This window comes from Meles meles, chromosome 15 (assembly GCF_922984935.1).
Source record: "Meles meles chromosome 15, mMelMel3.1 paternal haplotype, whole genome shotgun sequence".
NCBI lineage: Eukaryota > Metazoa > Chordata > Mammalia > Carnivora > Mustelidae > Meles > Meles meles.
Genome location: NC_060080.1, coordinates 22,835,901 through 22,861,070, shown reverse-complemented (window position 1 = coordinate 22,861,070; position 25,170 = coordinate 22,835,901). Strand labels below are relative to the sequence as shown.

Below are 25,170 nucleotides of genomic sequence, written 5' to 3'. Positions count from 1 at the left end.
AGGAGGAAGCAAGCTCCCTGCGGAGCAGAGAGCCCGATGTGGGGCTCGATCCCAGGACCCTGAGATCATGACCTGAGCCGAAGGCAGAGGCTTAACCCACTGAGCCACCCTGGTGCCCCCAAGCAAGAGTTTTTGCCCTGTTCTAAAAGGTGGTCAGATCAAAGATCTTTACTCACTCCTCAGGTATTTGTACAGAAACTCCGACAAGGCGCATTCCCAGGCTCAAGGCAGTGCTTTTCCCATTCACACATCACGAACACTAGGTAACATTGAGATTCCTGTATTTGCTCTGGCACTGTTCTAAGGCTTCTACATTGTCCTATTTAATCCTTAAATCAGCCCTGTGAGGTAGGTACCATTCTCTCTACTTTGCGGATGGGATTAATTGATGTACAGAATGATTAGATAGTAGCCCCAAATTACACAAGTAACTAACACATCTGGGATTCAAACCCAGGCATCTGGTGCCAGAGTTTGCACTCTTAACAATTGTGATATAGTCCCTCCTGGTATATGTAAGCTGAGTTGCTTAAATATGCATGTTCTATTTCACAAACTTGGAAAATAGAAATCATAGGGATTTCTTTTTGTTTTGTTGTTATTATTGTTGTTGTTTTGGAAGGCCAGGGAGGGCGCTTTGTCCAATCAAGTGCTTTATAATGCCCAGATGACTTACAGAGCAAGGATTTCCTAATGCCTTTTTTCCTTCTTCTAACTTTTTTTCTTCTTCTAACTTTTTCTCCATTTTTGAATTTAGCTTGTACGTTGATGGTGAGCATAGAACAGGTGGTGATCCTGTCTGGAGTGTTTTTCACAGACTTTTATTGCCAGTTCATCTTGGGGGCTTTTAGGGGTGAAGAAAGGGCTCATCACATCCTTATTCTATTAAAGAACACTTTTTATACCCTGTTTTATTCCAGAAGAAGGGATTTACGGTAGCTTATGAAAATATACGCTGTAGGATAAATTAAAAATAAGCACAGAAAAAAAAAGGACAAAAGAAAACAAACTGGGAAAGATAAAATAAAGCCAGCAGTTTTGAATGCAAAATGCATGGAGTAAGGTACTATTGGTTTGCTAGAGATAGGCCACAAATATAATTCTAAGCTTTTTAGCAACCAGGGAAAAGATCAGTTGCAAGTAGAGTAAGTATTCTAGCTTAGCTGGAACTGGGACTTGAATACACCAGCTGTGAAGTTGGATGTCACTTTCCCAGATCTCTTCCATGAAGCTCTTAAAGAGTAATGCTTGGGAACAAGTAAGTGACTGCTTATCTTCCAGTTTTCGTGGGGCCCATGAGTCCCAAGAAAAAGAACTTTGAACCCTGGCCACAATTACGGCTTAAATAGATACAGGCATATTTAATGGACAAGGACACCCAAAGGAAACTCTACTGCACAAGGAGAAAGTCAGCATCTGAAGAGAAATCACCACAAGTGGGGCAAAGAGAGGTCAGTCTCAGCAGAGTTGTGGGAGTCAGAAGGGACGGAAGAGTGGTCCTGAGTACTGCTTGCAGACATCCCTCCTCCAGGTTTTCTAGTGCTTTGGAACCCTGGGAAGGAAAGGGTGAGTATAAAAATGAAAGAGCTAGGGGCGCCTGGGTGGCTCAGTGGGTTAAAAATGAAAGAGTTATATCCCTAGAGGTCCAGCCAACTTTTCTGTGGGATCTCCTTCCAAAAGAATTATATAAGAATTCAGATTCAGAATTCCTCAGGTTTTGAAGTTTAGCTGGTGCATATACTATATATTACTTAACACCCCAACAACTTCTGGGGCAGCTCGCTGTAATCTGAAAGATTTTTTTTTTTTTAAAGAAAATCATATGAATATTCACATCATGTAAGGTAAATAAAACTACATTTTGTCGTATATCAGTACAGGTCAGATTTGCCATTAAAGGAGCTCCCTCCCCCTGCCCCCCCAAAATAAAAATGTATTTATTGAAGGAAATTTGGAAAACAAAGATAAAATATAAAAATCACCTATAATTTCATCAGCTATAGATGACCACTTTCCTGTCTTATACCTGAATACAATCCTAGTTTATAAAATTGGGAAAATAAAATAAAATTGGGATCATGCCTCGCTTCCATTTTATCTTACTTTATTAAATGAATTTTGGTGCTGCATTTATGTGAAACTCAGTTTTCAAAGTTTATTTGGATTTTAAAACATGGGTAAGAGGGGCTTCTAAGGTGGTTTGGTTGGTTAAGTGTCTGACTCTTGACTTCTGCTCAGGTCATGATCTCAGGGTCATGAGATGGAGCGTCATGGAGGACTCTGCTCTCAGTGGGGAGTCTGCTTGAGATCCTTTCTCTCTCTCCCGCTGCTCTTCCCCCTGTTTGCTCGCTCTCTCAGTCTCTCTCTCTCTCTTTTAAGTAAATCTTTTAAAAACGTGGATAAGGGATCAAGGACAGAGGAAGAGGTAAGAGGTGGAGATCTGGAGACCGGAGGAGACAATGCTGTAGGCAGTAGCAACAGAGGCAGTTGGAGCCACCATGAAGATGAAGGGTAGGTGGCTACCAAGTTGAGAGAAACCCTACTTGGCAGATATTGACACTAAGGAGACTCTTGATGTGAATGTGAGCAGCGTCCTATTGGCAGAATGGAGGTCATCAGTTAGGGAAACCAGCAGCTTGGACGAAGAGACATGAGAAGGCTGCCAGCAGTGTAACAGACATTGGTTGGACCAGGTACTGTGGTGGGCAGAAGCCCTGCAGAACTCCCATGCCTGGAAACCAGAAGACTTTACAGCAGGGGACTGATAGGTAGTGGTTCTGACTGCATGTAGGAACTGCCTCTGAACATGTGGCAAGACTTCGGGAAAGGGATCATGGTAAGGTCCTGCTCCTTGTTAGAGCAGGATGGTTAATCTCACAGGCCAAAGGGTAGATGATTAGCTGGGACTCCCAACCCAGGTGGCTTTAGATAGTGGTGTGCTGGACCTGCTTACACGGGCTTGTGAGAGTCAGTTGTTGAACTTTTCAGGAATTCTGCAAACCAGTTGTTAAACAGAGCCATTATTTTAAAATTAAATTTTATAGACTAGTAAATAAATTATACTAAAAACAAAGGTAATAATTACTCCAAAACTCATCATGTCCTATTTATTTTGCTACATTTTACTATTATGTATAGTCTAGTGGTTGTTTAAATTTACTGTATCTGTATGGGGGAAATACTATGCAACAATATGCCACTGTGTATCTCTTGTCCAACTCCATGTTCAGTGACATCACATTGGCCATGGTAGGAATATTTACACGAAGGAAATTAGCAAATGCTGTGAATCTATAGCTATTTCTGCCACCTGGCTTGTTGTTAAACATTTACCATTACCATTGGGTTATACATGACAATATCCTTGGGTAATTCCAGGAGTGTCTATGGAGGGAAATTAGACTTCCTGATATCAAGGGGCTTGGAGAGTCATAATTTGGGGTATCAATAACATCATGATCTTATATGTACTTACTAACAGAAAATGCCTGGGACCCATCAATGCCCATTAGACAAAGGCAGACCAGTGCTCAGAGGACCCCAACCATCACTATGCTGACACCAGAGAGGTGTCCCTGTGGATTGTCCTCAAAGAAGGCACTTTGGAACATAGTGGACAGCAGCGTCATTATTCCTTTTAGTAAACACAGCATAGACTTTCTTAAGAATATTTTATATGCCTTTCAAAATTGGTCAATAGCCAATAAGGTGTGAAAGTAAGTAGGTTTCAGTAGGAAAATGTGGAGGCCATGATAGCGATGTACAGCTCTTTGCTGCCCTGGCTAATCCAAAACAGCTTTATAAATGAATGAATTGACATTCTTTGGGCTGGGCTGTCCTTTCAGAAATATGATTCCTCTTAATCAAGTCTTTAATAAGTCTAGAGTGGCAGCAAGTTCTAAATTTTACTAAATACAGCTTGAGGGCAACCAATCTGTATATATAATATCAAATATTATAGACTTTTGTAGTCAACTCAATCCAAGCAAGCATATTGAGAAACCATACAAGGACACGTGCGTTAGGAAAGGAACCAACCCTTGCGATATGGAGCCAGGCTAAGGTCGTAGATGAGGTCAGGGGCAAGATTTTTTTCTTAAGATTTAGTTGTGGTTTTATTTTATACACATATGAGAGAATAACCAAGTACCGAAGTTATCAGCCAAGTCATAAGGCATGTCCTCAGTCATTTTAGCCCCCCAAATTGTAAAGCCAGGTTTAACCAAGTGCCCTTGGCCAATAACTGCCCCCCCCACCCAATTCTGACCCCCTGACACACACATACGAACCCTCAGTGGAGCATTGTCTCTTAAGCTGTTTCTGGTATAATCTTCATTCTAAAATGATTGAAAATAAATGCCTAGCAATTGAAGGAGTTAACTCGCTATATAGAACGAATAACAATAAGACAGTGAGAGTTGGATGGGCAGCTACCACAAATGAAGACTATTTAATTTTTGAAGAGTCGACCTGTGGTCCTTATTTTTCTCTTGTAATTAGATTACAGGGCCAGCTGTCTATTTAGGTCACTCCTACTTGGTTACAATAAAACCATGTCATCTGCACATATGAAATTGTTTTTAGGTGCTCTCCCATCCTGTTCATTCAAGATATGGGGAAATAACTAAATGTGTTTGTAGGTGAAGAAAAGAATACAAAATATGTGAAAGTTTGTTTCAAGTGAAACAATTTAAATGTTTTGTTTCTAATGATGGCCACTCTCCTCATATGGCAAATCTGAATTTTGTATGAGTCACCTTTTCAGTTGGAGAGGGTTTACTTCTGAATGGTTTCATAAGTCTGTTTCAGTTGGTTTTGGTAAATAAAACAAAGCATTATTAAGTTTTCTAGTGTAGTTATAAATTGAATAGCTTTCCCCTAAGACCTTGTTAAAATTAATGGCATGTATCTCTTAAAACTAAACACAAATGTGTCTGTGAGCTGTAAAAAATATTTATTGATCCAACACTGACAGGTCCTGTTACGTGGGAAACATTGGTTAAATAAAATATTTATGAATTATTATTCAAATCTTGACTGAAACCAAGTCTGGTCTCTTATAAGTACTGTACATTCTTAATTGAAATGTCCTAATGGTACTTGTTGTTTAAGGAAATCTTATAGTGAGTGGACCTTTAAAGCAAAGTGAATAATGAACCAATTAAGTATTTATGAAACATTTAGTATATTTGATTCTCTACTGAAGACATGATCTTCCCAACTATGAAGTAGTTTACTGACTATGTGGGGGAAATGACCACAAAATGATTTGGATAGTGGGAAAAGCATTATCTTGGAGGTGGGAGACAAAATAGCTAAATAACCTGAGACAGATCTTTCTTTTTCTGAATCTTGGCTTTATTACCTACAAAATTAGTTCATTAATAAATGATTAGCAATACTTCTTCCAGTTCTAACGAGTCTTTAATTCTAAGACATAAAAATGAAACCAAAAATGTAACATAATATTGTACAGGCCGTCCCCAACTTAGGGACTGGATCAACTCCAAAAGGTCAATTGTTTGGAACACAGAATATATTTTCCCACAGAGACTGTGGTACAAATGGTGGTTAAATTCCCAAATCAGTCTGCAAAATCAATTTAATCCTTAATGTAACTGTAGGAAAGTATCCATGGTAATGCAGACTCTAACCACCAATTATAACAAAGTTTATGGGGAAAAGCCATTGAGGATTCTAATTTGGCATAGCAGAAAACATCTATCAGCGTTTCCCACTACCCTGTGCAACAGGCACAAAGACAGTTCCTGTCGAAATTCACAGGCAGACCTGAGCCCTAAATTTGAGACTGTTAGCGTGGAGAGTGAAGGAGCCTGGGATACCTCTGATCCTATAAGAAGAGGTGGACTGAGGACAGTTCATGGTGTCTAGGGGTTTGGTTGCCAGGAAGGAGTTGGTTCCAAACCAAAGGAAAGGGAATGTAGGGGAGAAAGGGAGTGAACATATGTGCTGGGAACTTTTTAAAAAAGAATGTTACTATTGATCTCACTCACTTTGTGGTTGAGGAAGTTGAGATCTGGGAAGGTTAAATTGCATTGTCTTAATAATGAAACTAAAACTTGAATCGGAAACTTATGATTCTTAGCCCAGATAGCGACCTACTTCTCCCTCCCTCCCTTCCTTTCTCCTTCTCCCTACCTCTCTCCTTCTCTCTCTCTCTCTCTCTCATTTTTACTTGAAAGCAATGGCATTGTGCAAGCACCCATTCTTTTCATTCCCTTTTCCCTGTGCAGTAATCACCTAGGACCCTGCACCTTCATGCCCATTCTCATTGTTGGCAGCCTGGCCAGCAACCAGCCCAGCAGTTTTCTGTTTTGCCCCAATGTGTTTTAAACAGAGCCACCAGCTCGAAGAATGTAGTCTGGGTCCAGTGGCTGCCATCTGCTCTGATAGCAGGGTGAGTTAGCTCACAGCAGGCTAGGAGTGAGAAGAAAGTGAGTGATTTCACAACGGGTGGCAGTCTTCAGGGATGAGAAGGAAGGAGGGGTTATTTTTTTTTTTTAAGATTTTATTTATTTCTTTGACAGACAGAGATCACAAGTAGGCAGAGAAGCAGGCAGAGAGAGAGGAGGAAGCAGGCTCCCTGCCGAGCAGAGAGCCCGATGTGGGGCTCGATCCCAGGACCCTGAGATCATGACCCGAGCCGAAGGCAGAGGCTTAACCCACTGAGCCACCCAGGCGCCCCAAGGAGGGGTTATTTTCAGCCAGAGCCAGGGGAAGGTTGGAGTGCCTGCCCCATACACCTGAGGAGTGTTCCTATAATCAACACATGATTGTTGGCATGACTCTGATGTGTCCATATTCTTATGCCAGGCCTACAGACCTAGGGCTTAGGAGTGTGGTCCAGACCTAGACCTAAACCTGTTAGAATTCCAAAGAGGGAGAGGGCAATGAGGTTAGGTAAGGACTTTATACAAGTGATGCAACCAAGGGACATGAATAGTGTGTGAAGTATTATGGGGTTAACTTCAGTGTCTTTCAAAGAAAATGTCTATGTGCTTATTGTCAGGATCATCTGGGAACTTTTTCAAAATACCACTACTGTTTGATTCCCCTCCTCCCCCCGAGGAAGTCCTATTTCATTCTCAGCTTTGGGACAGGAGGCTACATATTTTGAAACAATGCCCTGGGGAATTCTGATAGGAACCCATGCATACCTCCTCCACTTTTCATTTGTATAGATCTCAAAAAATAAAACAAAACATAAAAACATTTGTATAGATCTCAAAAAATAAAACAAAACATTCTGAGTCAAGGAGACTGACTCAGAAGAACCAGGGGAGGGCTCTTTGGGCAAAGGGATCATTTCTGGTAAAGTTCAAAAAAGTAGAGGGAGACAGGAGTACTTGGGGCAGAGGTAATGGTAGGAAATAACATGGGGTAATTAAGATGGGCCAGCAAGAGGGAACTGGAATGCTGGGCCAGAGAGTGTAAACCTGAAGCTGTTTGTAAAAGGAAAGGATTATGTGTTCACTTTTCAGCAAATATCTCTTGAGCACCTACTCTGTACCAGGCACTGTTATGTGCTGGCTGTGCAGCTGAGAACAAAAGTCTTTTCCTCATCAAGTTTATATTCTGGTAGAGGTGGTGTAGGGTGATCAGTCTATCCCAGTTTGCCTGGGACTTCCGGGATTTTAGCACTGAAAGTCCTTCGGCCCAGGAATCCCCTGGGCAAACCAGGATGTTTGGTTCCCTAGGAGACAGACGGTGTGTGAGTGTGGTGGTAAGGGTCAGGATGAACAACAAAGCAGGGGAAGGGGCTGGGGATAAAGAAGAATGTACTTTATTTTTTTAAAAGATTTTATTTATTTATTTGACAGATAGAGATCACAAGTAGGCAGAGGCAGGCAGAGAGAGAGAGAGAGAGAGAGAGGAGGAAGCAGGCTCCCCGCCAAGCAGAGAGCCCAATGCTGGGCTCTATCCCAGGACCCTGGGATCATGACCCGAGCTGAAGGCAGAGGCTTTAACCCATTGAGCCACCCAGGCGCCCCAAGAATGTACTTTAGATAAGGTGGTCAGGGAGGATCTCTCTATAGATGTAACAAATGAGCAACAATCTGAACAGAATGAGAGAGAGAACCATTTACACATTTCAGGGTGAGTTGTAAATGGGTGATTATTTCTGGAAGAAAGTACCACCATGTAAGGGCTCTGTGGTGGAGACATGCTTGGCATAGATGAACAACAGCAATTTTGGCAGAGGGGCTGAGAAGAAAGTCAGAAGCAGAGAAGGGCTGGATAGAGTGAACCATGTTAAGGACCTAAGATTATATTCCGAATGTACTGGGAGCCAATGGAGGGTTGAGAGCAGAGGCATGACCTAGTCACTCAGAAATTAGGGTTACAAGAACGGAAACAGGAGGCGCATTTTGGAAGCAACTTCATTCAGAATTCTTGAACAGTTCCTTCTCAAAATGTTTGATCAGAGCAATGTCACTGCCGTAAATGAGCCTGCTATCAGAAGACCAGCCTGGGCAGGCTGGGCTGATCCCCCGCTACCCTACAGGAATGGGCCTGGGAATTAGGAGGAGGAAGCATCTAGAGTTACCTTGGAGATGGGATTAACAGAAGTTGGTGGTGCAGGATTTACAGGGGGTTGAAGGAGAGTGGTGGATCGAAGATGATTCCTAGCTACTCTTTCCCATGCTAGTTTTCCAGGCTTGAATTTCTCCCTCAGTTGTCCAGATCCAAACTTCATGGAAGAAGAGAACGTGTTATACTCTTTTTTTCCAGAATGAGGAAGGTTCCATGACAGAGTAGCTCTTGCTACTCTTGGGATCACACAGACCAGGGCTTACACCCCAGGTCCACCACAGGCAAGCCTCACCCCTCAGGCAGCTCATCTAAGTGTCATCAGTGTCCCCGCCAGTAAAATAGGAATGATGATGCCTCTCCAGCCGAACTAGTTGGAGCACTGAATGAACTTGCACTCAGAAGAACCGAGTTCAGGACATGGCAAACCCTCAATCTGGGTTCATCCTCTCTCCTTGTTTGCACCTTTGGAGTTGAGTATGTATGCCTACCTGCTTTCAGAAGCAATCAGTATTTTATAAGCCATTTTGTGCTCTTTGCCCCCTCCCCCTCTCCCCAACCCACTTATTCCATAAACATGTGTATTGGTGGGGCCCAGCCCCACTTGGTCCCTCTTCTTCATCCTCACTGATACTCCCTCTGTGCAAATCTGCCTCTCTCAGGGCACCTGGGTGGCTCAGTGTGTTAAAGCCTCTGCCTTTGGCTCGGGTCATGATCTCAGGGTTCTGGGATCGAGCCCCACATTGGGCTCTCTGCTCAGCGTGGAGCCTGCTTCCTCCTCTCTCTCTGCCTACTTGTGATCTCTGTCTGTCCAATAAATAAATAAAATCTTTAAAAAAAAATCTGCCTCTCTTTTCACTTGGGCAACCACAGAAACCTCCCTGGTCTCACCCTCCCACCCACACTCTCACATCCTTCAGGCCCTGTACATCACCTACAGAGTAAAAGCCAAACACTGAGCAGCACCTTGCGCAATCCACCTGCCTCTGCTCACTTTGCCGTATTCTGTCCTCCCTGATTTGCCCCCGCCTTTGGCCTGCCCTCCACCCCCGCCAAGTGCACATGTTCATTCTCAGTGCTTCCATTGGGCTTTGCACCTACTGCTACTTATCTCTGCATTATGTCTGTATAAAAGGGTGATGGTATTTTGTGCAGGGGTTCAGAGTTCATGCTCTGCAGCCTCCCAATCTCCATTTCATTCCCAGCCCTGTTACTTATCAGCTAGGCCTAATGAGTAGAGATTAATTTAAAAGATGACTCTATTTCCCTATACTGGAATACTTGACCAAGTTATTTCATCATTGCGCTTCAGGGAAAATGATAATACCCACCTCACCGGTTGTTGTGAATTGTAAGAGTTAATACATCTAAATCACTTAAATAGTACCTCCTATATAGTAAGCCCTCAAGACACATTGCCTATAATTATTACATCTGTCTCCGAGTTTAAGTTCCATGAAGGATGAGACTAGATGGAATTCTCTTTTTACAAAAATCCTCTATTGCCTCTTAATAGTCCTTCAAATGTTTGTTGAACAAAGACCTAAGCAAATCTTCTTTGAAAGACTTTGTCCTTGCCTTTGCTTAGCTGTTTCTTGCCTACAACATTTGGTCTATGTCCAAACTTTTGTTAATAAAAAATGCAGTTATTAGTATTTTTGTCAACCTTTTATTTTCATTCCCATTATTCCCCTGTAGTATATTTCCCAAAGGGGAATTATCAGTTCATGAAAGGAACAGTGTTATAGCTTTCTTACGTATTATCAGAGTGTTCTACAGGGAGACTTGTTCAATGACAACTTAAATAGGAAACCAGTGAAACAATGGTTTTATTTTTCTGTACAAAATATTATGCAGCCATTCAATAACATGTTTCTTCACAATTTAACCTCACTGGGTTTTTATCATTTCCACTTACTTTTGCTAGCTTAATAGGTGGGTCGTGATACATTAATGTCATTTTAATTTGCATTTTTGATGAGCCTCTTCATTTTCCCAGATGGTGATTTACTACAATTATAATCAAATGTGCAAACTTTTGATTCATTCCTCTAAATTACTTATGGAATATAATTAGATACTGGTCATACACATTTGAATCTATATATTTGTATCAATTACTATCAATATATTTTGGATGGGAAGATCCTATTTTTTATGTTTAGCATAGGTATTTTTCTTCATTCTGTGTTTTCCTTTAAATATATATTTTATGTTCTGATGTATTTTTTTTTGTTGTTTAACTTCATCTATTTTGTCTCTATCAATGGTATCCATTAAGTAAAACAGTAGAATATTAGGCTTGGAGGAACTTTACTGTCATGGTGGTTCTTGTTCTTTTTATGGATGAGGGTTCTGGGAGCCCAAGAATCTGACTTACTTAATGCCACAAAATTGTCATTTTTTAGGTAGCTGAAACAAAATTTTCTCTAGTAGCTGGGGTCAATAGAATGTTTTCTAGTTTTAAATAAAATCCCTGATAGTCCTGTGTAGAATGGGATTTGCTTGACCCAAAAGAAATGTAAATGTAATGTCTAAACTACTCAGAGCATGAGAAGAAACATTTGTTTAACACCTTCTGTCAACTATGTACTGTACTGTGTGTGCATGTGTGTGTGCCTGTGTGCACTCATGTGTTGATGGATGTCTTCAAGTGGTAAGGAAAAAAGCAAAAGAGAGAGACACGGAGAGAATCTTTAACTCTTCTCCTCAAGAGTCCTTCTAAACAGTGGTCCATTTGCTCTGATGTCTACAATGATTGATTATCACAGGGTTTTTCAAACAGTGAAAAATTAGAAATAACTTAGTGCCTAATGGTTAAGAGTTAGTCTAGGCATGGTGGTTTCATAGAGTGGAATACTATGAAGCATTATAAATTGTATTGTAAAAGAATATTTAGTGACAGTCTTAAATATACATAATCTAGTGTTAAATTTTTAGAAAGTGAAAAATAATGAAGGAAGGTTTAAATAAGAAGTTATATATCATGTTCATGAATTAGAAAATTCTGTATTAAGATATCGATCTTCTCCAAATTAACCTATAAATTCAATGGACTCCTAATAAAGATCTCAACTATCTTTTTCTTGGTGGAAGGGGGCATCATGGTGGTCAAAGTTGACCAGCTGTCTCCAAAATATATATGGAAATGCAAAGAATTCAAAATAGACAAGAAAATCTTGAATGGAAAGAACGAATTTGGTAGGTTTTACCATCAGATTAGAAGATGTAACATGAAACTACAGAAATTAAGATACTGTTGTATTGGTGCAAAAATGGACAAACTAGTAGAAGAGAATAAAGAGCTCAGGAACAGACTCACACATATGAAGGAGAATGGTCTTTTCTGTAAATTATTATAGAGCAATTAGATATTTTAATGGAAAAAATGACCTTTACTTTATACCATACAAAATAGGTTAACTGGAGATGGATCAGAGACCTAAATGGTAAGAAAATAAAGCTTCTGAAGAAAGCACAGGCGACTATTTCATGACCTTAGGGCAGTCAAAGACTTCTTAAACAAGATACAAGAAAAATTAACCATGAAAGGAAAGATCAATTAAGTTGGATTTCATTAAAAGTAAAAAGTTTTATGGAAGGGTAAAACAAAGGCAGAGAGAAGATATATATATATATATATATATATAGATAGATAGATAGATATATAGATATATATATATCTCGTGTGTGTATGTATAATATATAAATATATACATATCTAACAAAGAACTTGAGTTCTATAAACCAATAAGAAAAAGACAAACAAGCCAATTTAATAATGGGCAAAAGACTTGAACAGGCATTTCATGGAAAAGGATGTCCCACAATATCTAAAAAAGTGTTCAGCCTCATTAGTCACCAGAGAAATGCAAATGAAAACCACAATAAGATATCACCTCATACTCTTCAGAATGACTAACTTTGAAAAGACTAAGAATATCAAGTGTTGGGGAGTGTATATAGTAGAACTCTCACACATTGCTGATGGGGGCTGTAAAATGGTACAATGAACTGGCTCATCTACAAAAGTCAGGTCTAACTACCCTGTGACTTAGCAATTCCACTCCTATGCGTATACCCAACAGAAGTGAGTGCACATGATCACTAAAAAGCACGGACAACATGCTCACGGCAGTCTTATTTTTAATAATCAAAATTTGGAAACAAGCTAAATATCCTTCAACAAGGGAACTGATAGGTAAATTATAGAGTATTAACTTTGTGGAATTTCAGACAGAAAAAATAAACAAAAGCCAGTCCACTGCTGTGTATTAGCAATACGGATGAACCTTACAGGCATCAAAATGAGTGAAGGGGCGCCTGGGTGGCTCAGTGGGTTAAACCTCTGCCTTCGGCCCAGGTCATGATCTCAGGGTCCTGGGATCGAGCCCTGCATCGGGCTCTCTGCTCAGTGGGGAGCCTGCTTCCTCCTCTCTCTCTGCCTGCTGCTCTGCCTACTTGTGATCTCTCTCTGTCAAATAAATTTTTAAAAAAATGAGTGAAGAAAGGAAGACATGGAAAGTGTTTACGATTCCATTTATGTGAAATTCAAAAATATATAAAACAAGTCAATTTAGAATTTACCTATTTACCTATACCTACAGGGATACTGACCAGGAAGTGGCAAGTAAGAATTTTCTGGAGTTTTGCAGAGTTCTTTATGATGTCTAGGTGGTGGTTAAATATGAATATACTTAAATAAAAGTGTGTCTGTGTGTATATATAAGATTAGTACACCTTATTCTCTCTATATATATTATGCTTCAATAAAGAGTATTACAGAACATTTTAGCTTTCTTCTTTTTGCTCTGGGTTCTTAACGTTCTCACTTTTTTCTCAGCTATATTTTCCAAAAAAACCAAAATGAAGACATGATAAATTGTAACAAGAGAAAAACAGAAGTTATTTTTAAAAGCTAGAACTGTATCTCAGCTACCCATCCAGATTTAGTGACTTGAGCCCTGGACCCAGCTAAAAATAGCTCAGGGCCTTACCAGCCTGTGACCCGGGAGCTGGGCAATGTTTAGCAGTCCCAGCACACCAGTGAAATGGGATGGGTTAGGCGGAGCCTCTTGCGGCTGGTAGGTGTGGCTTTCAGCAGGCTGTTCAGATCACACCTGCCATCAGTAACTGGCTGTTTCTCCCACTGCACACCAAGAGCATAGGCTTCCAGTTTGCTGCGAAGTGGAAATGAGAGGGAGGAACAAGAACCCACACTGATTAGAAGGGGAGAGGTCCTGCGTTGTAAGCACATTGGACAAGAAGGAAGTCAGAATAGCTAACCCAGGGTATACCTTCCTTTGCTCTTTGCCAGGTTAGACTTTTAATTTTTGTTTTTGCAAACATGTCTTCATTTTTCCACGACTCAGTTTTAAATGTTATGCTTGCATTTGAAGAAATTAGTTGCAGAACTATTTAGATTGCAAAGATGAGAGAAGCTCCCTGAGCGGTTTTACTGCTGAATCAGCTTAACCTGAAGAATTGACTTCGTTTAACCTCTTCCTTTAATGTGCCCATCTCAATTACAGGAAAGACTAGTAATTATCCGTGTCATGGGGATATTTTGAGGCTTAATGAATGTTTATAACCTGCTCTAAAGTATTCAGATGAAGAGACAGTTGATCGGAATAGTGCTGCCCGAAGTTCCATTTACAAACTCTGACAAGTTGCAAAAATGGTGTGTGCTTCCAAGGGAGCCAATCTGGTGTCTCCAAGATTCCACTTTATTTCATTAGAATCACTGTCACTTGCCCCTTGACTCAGGAGGGTCTATTTCTACATTTTGCTCATTTGTTATAGGAGATTGTAAATATGAGAGTAATTCATAACAAGGGACAACATTTAGGGGGATGACTTTAAATAAGTTGGTATGTTGCTACTGTCAGTAGGCAGAGAAATTTTAGCCCCAAAGTAAGATGCAATCTTTTCTTTTCCTTTCTTTCTTCCCTTCCCTCTTATTTTCTTTTCCTTCTTTTTCTTTCTTTCTTTCTCTCTCCTTCCTCCCTCCCCTTCTTCCCTCCCTCCTTCCTTCCTTCCTTTTGGAATTGAACTTTCAAGATAGGGCTAGGAGTGCCAAACGCTGAGATCACATAGAATCTTTAAGTCAGACACTATAGATGCCATTGGAAGGCTTCTCCAAAATAAGTCCATCCTGCTGCATGGTTTGAAATGGCTTAGGATACTATCTTTTTCATCCTTAAGAAGCAGACACCCTGAAGACACCCTGAAATCTCATCTGTGAAAAACAATCCGAGAGAGGTTGCTAAGACTATCAAGAGCATACTCTTTCTTATCACAGTAGCCAATAAACTTGGCTTTGCTTGATAAAAAAAATTTAAATCTGTTATGAAACAGGTGTAGTGGGCTGAATAATGACAGTGAACCAACAATAACGTTGGTGGGAATAATAAGAGCAAGCATGTATTGAGGGCTTACCAGGTGCCAGACGTTGTTCTGAGAGCTTTACAGGTCTTGACTCACTTGATCCCGGCAATAATCCTAGAAGATAAGACCTATTATTACCTCTACTTTACAGACAAGTAAACTGAGTTTTGGAGAAGTCAAGTAACTAACTTGCCTGAATTATCCAGCTCAGCAGCTAGCAGTATTTTCAAGACACCAATGTGCTTACACCAGAAATCTAGTTAAAATATTGTTGTCAGCCCAAGACCAGAGATTTTGATTCAGATGTGTGGGATGGGCCTAGAAAATGAAATTTCTAGAATTTCTAAATTCTAGAAAAACGCATTTCTAATGAACACCCAAGGCAAATTTATTGTAGGTGGCCTTTTTGACCACCCTTTGGGAAAGAGTGGCCCAGACTTCAAGAAATGAGAGGCTGGAAGTCAGACTTTGCCAGCTTTGTCCAGCAATGGCCTTCCCTGTCCAGCTGAATAGTAAGATCATTTGCCTAGTTGGGACTGTATGTCCTCATGGTGAAAAAAAGGCTGTATCAGGCTGCCGTTGGTTAATGAAAATAGCCCTTCGACACATCCAACTTGATTTGTTCAGCTTCCATATTTAACATTTAACCTTCTGACTTTAATTTGATTTCTTAATAGATTCTCCTACCATGTGCCGACTAACAGACATGAATTTCAGCTGGTAGTTAAAGTTTTCACAGGTAATGAATAAATGGTGTTGTGCTTTATTAATCAATCCGTTATAATTCTGGTTAATGTGACTCAATTCTCTCCTGAATGGACTGAGAACAATGAGTTTATGAACCTGCAAACCTCAGAGCCATCATACATTTTGATCTATTAATCCTGATTTATCCTTTCCTTAGCAGATACACATCACTGAGCTCGAAGATACATTCTGAGACTGAGAATGTTGATACCCACGTCTCTCCAAAAGGGTACGTTTATCAGGTTTAATAAAACAATTCCCCAAAAATCATTCACATGGCTTTCATCTTGCAACTCATCAAAAATTCTTCACATATCCTTTTGAACGGTGTGATCATGAATTTTCTACATCCTTGCCCTTTTGCTCTTCTCAAATGTCATTTGTCTGATTTGGAACATGTATCACCTGGTAAATCTGGAAAAGACACACAAAGGAGTTTGGCCAGAGACAATGCTGTGGAGACTGAACCAAGCCATATTACACACCCATTTTTCCTTATAATATATTTTTTAAATAGAGCAAAAACATGAGGCAGTGTAAAGCAGTTACAGTTTCCATGGTCCTTCTCCATGAGGAAATATCAAGGCATTTGCCTCTCTATACATTCCACATTCTATGCTCTGGGGAAGACATATTGCCACCCTCCTCCTTGCTGGCCACACTCCTGCGGCACTGCCCTTCTCTTCCGCACTCACCAAACCTGCTCCACCCCTCTGTCTCAGGCGTCTTCTACCTGTAATGTTCTTTACCCACATCTTGCCATGATTGGCTCCTCTGTCTTTCAGGTCGCGCTTAAATCTTGCCCTTCAGAGAGGCCTTCACTGACACCCCTTCTAAAGTGTTGCATTATTCAGTCTTATTCTCCATTCAGCACTTAGTGGTTGCTAATATTTTTCTTGTTTGTTTTTTTAATAGTCTGTTTCCCTCAACTAGAATGTAAGCCCCAATGGATAAAGAATCTTCTATTAGGGGTGCCTGGGTGGCTCAGTCAGTTAAGCATCTGACTCTTGATTTTGGCTCAGGTCATGATCTCAGTGTCATGGGATCGAACCCTGTGTCAGGCTCTGGGCTCAGTGCAGAATCTGCTTGTCCCTCTCCCTCTGCTTCTTCCCGTGCTCTCTTTCTCTCTCTCTCAAATAAATAATTTTTTTAAAAAGTCTTCAATTAAATCTTATTTATTTACTTATTTATTATTTATTTATTTCTTTTTAAAAAAATTTATTCATTTAACAGTGAGGGAGAGTACAAGCAGGGAGAGCAGCAGGCAGAGTGGGAGGAAGAAGCAAGCTCTCTGCTGAGCCAGAAGCCAGATGTGGGACTCGATCCCAGGACCCTGGGATCATGACCTGAGCCTAAAGCAGCTGCTTAACAAACTGAGCCACCCAGGCGTCCCTTACATCATATTTTACTCTTGTATCTACAGTGCCCCCAAGTATGCCTAACACAGGAAAATAGATGTCTGAGGAGGAAAAAAGGAAAAGATTGGGGAAAGCCATTTCTGATCTGAGGTTGATTCCAATTGTCAGAGGCATCCAATCGACTAATTCTTCACTTAAGAGGAAAATATTTTTATCCACCTCCTTTGGAAACAAATCAGAGATCTTAAAGACATCTTGACTTTATTGCATAAGACTATTTAACAGATGTTTAAAAAAACATGAGTTACACTGAGAGTCTTTGCTAGATACTTGTCATCATTAGCTCCATCTCAGTAGTTACTCCAATATGAGATCAGGTGCTTGGATTCCGGTAGTTGAGTGTCAAAGTATAATGAAAAACTGTTATGCTAAAAGGCTTTCTTTCCAAAGAGCTCAGAGATGCCTTTTGGCAATCAATGGGGTAATAGTAAAGTATCTTTCCATAGAAATAGGAAATGAGGGTGCCTTCTCAGAGTTAAATCAGTAACACACACACACACACACACACACACACACACACACACAGATTATAAGTTGACTAAAGATGTAAATTGATTGATAACCCATGTAACTGAAGAATTCGGAAACACCCATAGCTTCAGGGTAATTTTAGGATGGCAAGCACCAGAAGGTGACTGTTAATTTAAAAAGTGTAAAGCTGATCAATTGTTTGGAGAAAGCCTGGATGAGTAGAGATGGTGGGCAGAGGTGCTGTCAGTGTATAGAATGGAAGACCTAAGCCTGAAAACCCAGAAGTTGAGGGCACCTTCAAGGGAGAAGGGGCCTTGGCCCAGGGACTTGAGCTGTCAGGTCTCTCTGGCAAAAAATAAGTCATGTACCTACCTCTCCTTACTCAGATTTCATGCTCTAAGTACAGAATTGAAATCATTTTGTTTCCTGTCTACAGGAAGCAAATACACCCCAGTCTGCTGATATGAGGGTCCATCTGCTAGCTGCTTGCATTTATCATTAAAATGGAATACACTTTATTTATTTATTATTATCATTTTTTAAGTGAGCGCCAGGCCCAGTGTGGGGCTGGAACTCACAACCTTGAGATCAACAGTCCCATGCTCTGAGCTAGCCAGGCACCCCCAAAATGGGACACACTTTAATTTTGTCTATACAGCAGTCTCTGTGAGCTTGGGTTAGTGTGAAGCTGCCCCTGAGGTAGAGGTTGAGGGCAGAGTGACTTGTGTTGTCTCTATACGGCATGACAGAGAATGGGCCAGAATTTATATTGCCCTGTGGTGGGCTGGCTCTGAGAAGATGAGGGTTGACCTAAGCTTGGTTACTTCTCTCAAGTTCACCAATCCCATGCTTCACACGAATTCCTGAGAAGATACTGAGTGAGGGAAAGATGAGAGGCCAAGACTGCATTCCAGCTGGACGCAGCCTCGAGAACTACAAGTTCTCAGTGGAGGAGCCGTAAGTACTCTAGTCCATGCGGTGACAAACTTCTATAAAGGACCAAATAATGAACACATTAGGCTTTGCTCCTTGAGGAGACAGGTGAGCCCAGAAAAGGGAACACAGATTGGAGGGGCCCAACAAGACAAGTGCTATTGCTTCCTAGAACACTTGGGAGAACTAGGGTTATTAGAGCTAAAGCTGGGGGTGGGGCAGGGCAAGATGAGGCTTTCTAGAGAACACTGAAGAGAAAATACCCCTTGGCCAGGAATGAGATGAGCTCAGGTAGTTAATTGGTGGAAAGAACCAGATCCAAGGGTCTCTGAAATGTCTTGTAAAGGTCTTCAAGCTACATACTCACTCGTCCATGGATCTGTAACTGACTGGTTCTGTTGGGTTCTGTCAGTCCTCTACCATTGATCTGGGCAAAGGGATCTTCCCCAAAAGCTTGGATAAAGTACCTAAATTGCAGCCCAATGAATGAATTGACATCATTTTGAAACAGGATCCTCCAGCTACAAATGACTATCTGTTTCCTTGAGGGGGGACCAAGACTTAAATGAACCAGCTTTGCTGTTTTGGGGTAAGTTTAGAGACAGTCTAAATATATTTTTTTCCATGGTAGTTTTTTCATTATATGTTTTATTCTTTGGAATTTAAATCACTTTTTAAAAATTCTCTATGCTGTACTTTTTATCCCTGTGACTTATTCATTCCATAACTGGAAGCCTGTGCCTCCCACTCCCCTTCACCCATTTTGCCCATTTCCCTACCCACCTCCCCTCTGGAATCTATAAATAGATTCTGCATTTAGAACATGAAATATGAGTAAGAAGAGGTAGGTAGATGATTGATCAAATTCAAAAATATGCAGATGAACATATAAGTGTAATTGACCAGAGGGGAAACCAGGATCACAGAGCAGTTGGGGAGTTGGTGGCAGAAATGAAAATGGAGCCTGGGTTCCAGGTTCTAATCTTCTCTTGTCACTCAGCTGCAGTGATTCTCAAACACTGCAATGGACAAGGATGGGTGGAAGCAGCTTTTCAAGCTGCATAGTTTGAAAAAGCTCTTATCCCTCCTTACCCGCATTTGACATTCACTTATCTACAATTCATCTTCTGTTGCTTTGGATCTTCTTGAAACCTCTTCAAATAAAATTTAAAAAGACAAACCAAAACAAAACAAATATGAGTCTTATAACGCGAGCTAGAGAATGGTTCTCCTTATTTAGAAGCAGCCAACAGAAGAGCTATAAAGAACAGAATGATTCCTGAATCAGCAAACCCCACAAGTTTGGATGATGCAAAACCAAGAGACAGTGGCTGGGATCAGTCTCATTCACTGGCAAGAAGCCGCCCCATAAATCACAAGATAGAACCATTTTAAGGCCTCTCTCTTCTAAAATAGAAGAGGGGAGTGTGTCAGACTTGTATTTATTCCGAAAGGAATAAAGACAAGTAACTTCTTTTAGAATTTCAATCTGTGGCAAGTAAGTAACTTGAGTAAAATGATGAAACCGTTCTCCACCAAATGAGGGTGAGTCGAAGGTGTCCTGCACTTGGCAAAACCCATCTGTATTAACACGCCTCCCACCAAGTGTAAGAGGTAGCTGTTGGGCTTTAGGTAATGTTTCAGGAAAACGTTAAGAGGAACCTGAAATAGACAAGGGCTGATCTTGACATCAGCTTTATGGAAGTATTGTGGCTTGATACCGGTCTAGCTATTAAGCATCTTCCCTGAAATAATATGAAACTTAGAGTCATCAAGTAGAATCACGTACATTTTAAGTTTGAATGGACTCTAGAGAAGTTACCCAGATGGAAAAACCGAGTCCCTCCTCTGAACTCAAAGTGTTCCCCTTGAGTAGCCCCATTGTCTGAATCCTCTAGACTGGGCTCCTTGACCACAGGGACTTTTTTTTTTTTTTTTAATCTTTGAATTCCTAACACCTAGCTCTGTATCTAGCACTTCCAGAGTGTCCAATAATGTTTGTCAAACCAATCAGAAGGCGCAAAAGTGTAAATCCTGGAAATAGGAAATAAAAATAAATAAAAATATAGAGGAAAATCCTTCTCTGCTCTCCTAGGGCATGGCAGGGCAAAATCACCCCAAAAAGCAAAAGTAAGCTTGACCTCAGCGTGTCTTTTTTTTAGTTGAACACCCCAAGTCACATGAGCATTTGCTAGACTTCCCAGACCTATCACTTCTATCTTTGCCACTAACAGAGCTTGCTTATTTTGTCTTGCGTATCAGAATGAGTTCATTCACAATGAAGTGCCCTGCTTTAATTACAGCAGAAATAAAAATTGGGCAGACAAGTGATTCCCATTCAAGGATATCAGAAATCTTTCACTCTTGAAACCTGAGGTATTAAGGGAACATCAAAACAGCACTGTTGGAAGTTAAAAGTACAGGTGACTTCCTCATGGAAAAAGATTCAATGTAATTCTACCCAATTTATGATTATAATCATTTATCAAATTTAGTAACTGTTGGGAAACAATCATATCTTTTCTGTATCTAAATTATTTGGTTCTTTCTTTTAAAAGAATGAAAATACTATGAGCCCTTAATTTCAATAGCACAAAGAATTGTGCATTGCATATTTTTAAGTCAACCGCAGGACAAAGGGAAGCCATAAAGAATTAAACATCACATTCTCTTAAGAAATACTTTTTTTTTCCAGGATTACATAAATATCTCTGCACTTTTCCATTTTTTTTTTTGAAACCAAGTAACCCTATGACATTTCAAACTGAAATAACTACACATGCAATTTTTATATTGAGGCTAGGATGACTTTTTTTTAGAACCAAGTGTAATTAACCACACACGGCGTATTATTCATTGTCCTATGACCTTTGTTATTTAATTTCATATTCTGAAAATGTTTGTTTCTAAATTTAGTCAGGAAAATGAAGAAATGTCATGGTTGCTTTGTTGGCTGTACATTACAGAGATTATACATAGAATTTTCAAATGTGAATGTTTAGGAAATAAATATTGTTTGCCTGCTTTGACATGTGAAAGGTTTAATAAAGCCCGGTAATTTGGATTTACAGGGGAACTCCCCATCCAAGTTTCAAAAGAATTCTAAGTAACAGTAAAGGGAAGTGCCTGGTAAGGTCAAGGAGAGGAGGGGCAGGTCTATTGCCATAGGGACCAAGAGCCAGTGGCTGTTGTTGTCCCCCCAAAACCCCACTGCACCCCCTCGCTGTCCCTCCTCTCCCATTGTCTCCAGAGACCATGATGGGGCAGGTCCAGATCTGGAGTTCAAAAAAAATTTTTTTTCAAGTTGTACAATCCCATCTTTCAAACAAAAACAAAACCAAGAACATAGCCTACACTACACATCAGGGGACCGGGAGCTGCTGTGGCTGATGTGGGGTTTGGGGGTGGGGGTCCAACACACCACCAGAAGCCAGCTCACCTTCCCCACTCTATGCTGGCTGGAGCCATGGGAACAGTGGGACAGATGGTGCCCTGTGCTTGGTGCCCAGACAAGGGGGCTCCTGAAGGCTACAATCCAGCCCTGGCTGGATTGCCATACCGAGTTCCTTGGTTCAGGGCGGCTTTGACAAGGAGGAGAAGGTATCTTTCATATTTCATTTGCCTGAAGAGGATATGGTTTTTTCCCTAGCACAGAAGTCTTAGGAGCTGGCAGGGCCCAGGCCCAAGGCTGTGGGTGTTTTTGAGAGAGCTTCTAACCCTACTCCTATCCTGATATTTTTGGCCCACCTGTCCTTGGGGTTGTGGTGCTCCCACTAGAGTGAGGAGTCCTCAGATCTGCACTATAGGGCAGTATATTCTTGGCTGTCAGGTCCTGAGCAGGAGACTGTCTCTCAGCCCAGCAGCTTGGCCTCAGCGCTGCGCCGCACCCCCCCCCCCCCCCCCCCCCCCCCCCCGCCTCACTGTGAAGTGGAATGGGAGGCTCTGAATGGGCCCTGCCACCAGCATTGGGAAGTCTGAGCGCCTGGAGCCCTTTTCTGCTTTGGGCTCATTCCTGCTTCTCCTCTCCCCCTTCTTCCCTTCTCTCCACATCTTCACTCCAAAGGAAAAGACTCTTATTATTATTTTTTAAGTTTTTTTTTTTCATTTATTTGACAGAGAGAGGCACAACAAGAAAGGAAACACAAGCAGGGGGAGCGGGAGGGGGAGTAGCAGGCTTTCCACCAAGCAGGGAGCCTGGTGCAATGCGAAGCTCAATCCTAGGACCCTGGGATCAGGACCTCAGTCAAAGGCATCAAGATCAAAAGCTTCTGCACAGCAAAGGAAACAGTCAACAAAACAAAAAGGCAATCCACGAATGGGAGAACGTATTTGCAAATGACAGTACAGACAAAAGGTTGATATCCAGGATCTATAAAGAACTCCTCAAACTCAACACACACAAAACAGAGAATCCTATCAAAAAATGGGCAGAAGATATGAACAGACACTTCTCCAATGAAGACATACAAATGGCTATCAGACACATGAAAAAATGCTCATCATCACTAGCCATCAGGGAGATTCAAATTAAAACCTCATTGAGATATCACCTTACACCAGTTAGAATGGCCAAAATTAGCAAGACAGGAAACAACGGGTGTTGGAGAGGTTGTGGAGAAAGGGGAACCCTCTTACACTGTTGGTGGGAATGCAAGTTGGTGCAGCCACTCTGGAGAACAGTGTGGAGATTCCTCAAGAAATTAAAAATAGAGCTTCCCTATGACCCTGCAATTGCACTGCTGGGTATTTACCCCAAAGATACAGATGTAGTGAAAAGAAGAGCCATCTGTACCCCAATGTTTATAGCAGCAATGGCTATGGTCGCCAAACTGTGGAAAGAACCAAGATGCCCTTCAACGGACGAATGGATAAGGAAGATGTGGTCCATATACACGATGGAGTATTATGCCTCCATCAGAAAGGATGAATACCCAACTTTTGTAGCAACATGGACGGGACTGAAGAGATTATGCTGAGCGAAATAAGTCAAGCAGAGAGAGTCAAGTATCATATGGTTTCACTTATTTGTGGAGCATAACAAAGAACATGGAGGACATGGGGAGATGGAGAGGAGAAGGGAGTTGAGGGAAACTGGAAGGGGAGATGAACCATGAGAGACTATGGACTCTGAAAAACAACCTGAGGGTTTTGAAGGGGCAGGGGGTGGGAGGTTGGGGAACCAGGTGGTAGGTAATAAAGAGGGCACGTATTGCATGGAGCACTGGGTGTGGTGCAAAAACAATGAGTACTGTTACGCTGAAAATAAATAAATAAATTTAAAAAAAAAAAGGCTTAACGACTGAGCCACCCAGGCACCCCAGGAAAAGACTCTTAAACTTTTCCCATCTCCAAGGGTGTGGGGGCATGGTTCATTTTCCCTTCAAGGTGAATTTTAAGTGTGCTCTGAGAATTATGATCACCCAAAGGAATTCCTGAAATTTTTATTTTTATTTTTGGAAAGAAAGGCATAGATTTGGGCCATCCCTCAAATTCCCCAACTCATCCATGATATTTGCCTGGATAACCTGGACCGCTCAGGAAGCAGTCCAGACAAGGGCACAGATGGAGGCCTACATACCCCATGTCTACACATTGACAATTTTTTTTTTTTTAGATTTTATTTATTTATTTTGACAGAGATCACAAGTAGGCAGAGAGGCAGGCAGAGAGGCAGGCAGAGAGAGTGAGAGGGAAGCAGGCTCCCTTCAGAGCAGAGAGCCCGACGCGGGACTTGATCCCAGGACCCTGAGATCATGACCCGAGCCGAAGGCAGCGGCTTAAACCACTGAGCCACCCAGGCGCCCCCACATTGACAATTTTAAAGAGAGCTAAAAGATGTTAGCTAAAATGTGTCATATCCTTCTGTCTTGACAAATCAATGACGAAATCCCAAAAGCTTTACAAAGCTATGGTCTTTATATGATGAAAGTTGGCAATATACCAAAGATGAGTACATTTATTTTTGCACATGAGTACAGTTATTTTGCACATGTTTGGATGAGCTAGAGACATTTTGCATGAGTAACAAAAGACACAATTCACAAATCATTTATTTATTCTACATCTATTTTATTTTCTTCATTTCAGCAAAACCACTAAATGTGTTGTTACATATTTCCATGTACTTTGTGTTCAATTGATAGTAATATAAGATTAAAGATAAAGTGTAATTGTTTTTAAAATGTTTAAAAATTGAGTGTATTTTTATCAAAATTATCAAAATTCAATAAAGCGAGTGGCCATTTTGAAGTTATAATTACTTTGTATATTTTCAAAAGTTATTATTTGAAAATATTTATGCTCTCTATTGACACTGAAAGGCAAAATTTAAAAAGAATACATGAATACACCAACGTCTTAAGTAAAAAATATTTAAATATGGTGGAACTTTTTTTTATTTTTTAACTTTTAAATTTAACTCTCTGAGGGACACCTGGGTGGCTCAGTCAGTTAAGTGTCTGCCTTTGGCTTGGGTCATGATCCCAGGGTCCTGGGATCGAGCCCTGCATTGGGCTCCCTACTCAGCAAGGAGCCTGCTTCTCCCTTTCCCTCTGCCTGCCACTCTGCCTACTTGTGTTCTCTCTCTCTGTCAAATAGAGAAACAAAATCTTAAAAAAAATAAATTTAACTCTGTGACTATTTGGTGGAATCTTATTAAATA

The 25,170-nt window shown here is 40.9% G+C and overlaps 1 long non-coding RNA gene across 2 annotated transcripts; it reads left to right on the top strand.

Moving 5' to 3' along the window:
* The first annotated feature begins 1,379 nt into the window (after positions 1-1,379).
* LOC123925883 lies at positions 1,380-22,679 on the top strand. 2 transcript variants are annotated; one of them, XR_006815100.1, is made up of 4 exons: positions 1,380-1,566; positions 15,845-15,916; positions 19,021-19,098; positions 22,626-22,670. It is a non-coding gene; the product is annotated as an uncharacterized LOC123925883 (long non-coding RNA). The 2 variants fall into 2 exon arrangements; XR_006815099.1 differs by lacking the exon at positions 19,021-19,098 and having other exon boundaries at positions 22,626-22,679.
* The last annotated feature ends 2,491 nt before the right edge of the window (positions 22,680-25,170 follow it).